This window comes from Emydura macquarii, unplaced genomic scaffold (genome assembly GCF_026122565.2).
Source record: "Emydura macquarii macquarii isolate MOO-44397 ecotype Brisbane River unplaced genomic scaffold, CSIRO-AGI_Emac_v2 contig_1230, whole genome shotgun sequence".
Lineage (NCBI taxonomy): Eukaryota > Metazoa > Chordata > Testudines > Chelidae > Emydura > Emydura macquarii.
In genome coordinates this window covers 13,284,286-13,286,284 of record NW_027131367.1, presented here as the reverse complement: position 1 = coordinate 13,286,284, position 1,999 = coordinate 13,284,286, and positions in this window count along the sequence as shown.

Sequence of the window (1,999 nt, the reverse complement as noted above, 5' to 3'; positions counted from 1 at the left end):
TTTGCCATATTGCATAAGTGGTATTTCTATGGGAAGCAAATGCCTGAGAACTTGTTATCCCCTCCACACAGGGAGCACAGGAGGCTCCTGTCATCATGACACTGATCATTCTTGAACCTATTTTCTTCTTCTCCCTTCAAGTTCTGACAGACTTCCAAGCAGCTGTATAATAAACCCCAGGCAGGTTTCATAATTGACCCAGTTTTCCTGGGGCTCTTGAATCGGCTTTTGTCCTCTTTGTATCTGATGAAACTTATTTGCCATAAAGAATGAAAATTCATCTCCCCTCTTCTCCCTGATTTTTCCTAAACGTCCAACATTTTCAATCATCATGAAGGCAACAGGTTGCGGTGTCCGCTGCTTCCCTGCTGGCAAGGTGAGTAATCTTATTCCATGCTACGTGACTGTTCACTCTGGAGCCTTGTTGAACTCCCTTTTAATTAACTGCTAACCATGCAAAGGTTACATTTCACTCACTGTGGCCCATGTTTTTAAATTCAACAGCCCCTGAAGATCTGCATAAAATAAATTTCTCAGCCTTCCTCAATCTTCTTTTTTTTATGTGTTTGGGGAGGTAGGTAAGGGAGCTCTGACTTTTTTTTTCCCCTCCCATCCAGTCCCCTCTCCCAATTTATTCCAGGCAAAAATTCCCTTCACTGCTGCTTCCTCCGCTCCATTTCCCACCCCAGCTCTCTCTGCTGGTCTTCTTGCATTCAATGTAGAAAATGTGGGAAAGGACTTATTAGTTGGGGCAGGACACTTGGAAGTTAGAACTCCTGGATTCTATATTTCCCAGCTGTGCCATTGATGCTGATGTATGGCCTTGGGCAAATCATTTAGGGCCTGGCTTTTTAGCGGTACTTCTCACACTTCCAAAGCGGTTTAAGCTAAACTGGAAAAAGGCAGTCTTATTTCAGAAAGAGTGTCCAAATGGGAAGTTAGTCTGGAATAGCTATTCCAGAACATTTCTAAGTGTTTTGTTTGGGTTTGGGGAGTTTTAACTCAGAGAGTTCTCCTGCCTTTAGTGACCCAGTCAGTGTCTGTTTCAGGCATCTTGATCAGAGAGCTATAAATCCTGGCTTGTCTCTAGAAAATTAAATTGCTCCCAGCAAAATGCCTCACTCCATGTGCACTAAAGAGATCTGCAGCTTTCCTCCATCTGCTCACTCTCTCTTCAATAGCCAAAGCCAACTCATCCAGGGTACTTAGCCAGTTGCTGTATCCCTCAATCTGCTTGGGTAATCAGATTTTTCCATTTCAAGATCACTTTGTAGATAGTGAGTTCTTCTCATACCTCTTGGATTTCTTGCCCCAGCAGCTGTCTCTCAAATAAAACTATGTGAGAGCCATGACTGCTAGGGAGATGTTCCCCTCCCCACCAAGGAAATCCTGCTGAGCTGTAGCATAGTATTACAGAAATGCAGGGCTGGAAGGGAACTCCAGAGGTAATCTATTCTAGTCCCCTGTGCTGAGGCATGACAAAATATACTTTGTTCATTCCTGACAGGTATTTTTCCAACCTGTTAAAAGCTTCCAATGGTGGGAATTCCACAACCTCCCTTGGAAGTCTATTCCAGACTTTTGTTACCTTTATAGTTAGAAAGTTTTCCCTAATATATAATCTAAATCCCTCTTGCTGCAGATTAAGCCCATTACTTCTTGTCCTATCTTCAGTGGACATGGAGAACAATTGATCATGGTCTTCTTTAGAGCAACCCTTAACATATTTGAAGACTGTTATCAGGTCCTCCCTTAACCTTCTTTTTTCAAGACTAAACTTGCTCAGTTTTTTTACCTTTTCTCATTGGTCAGGTTTTCTAAACCAATTCTCATTTTTTGTTGCAGTCCTCTATGCTCTCTCCAGCTTGTTCACATCTTTCTTAAAGTGTGGTGCCCAGAACTGGACTCAGTACTCCAGATGAAGCCTCACCAGCGCCAAGTAGAGTGGGACAATTACCTTGGTGTAGGGTCTTTCAATTAGTTTTGCATATTATAGTAA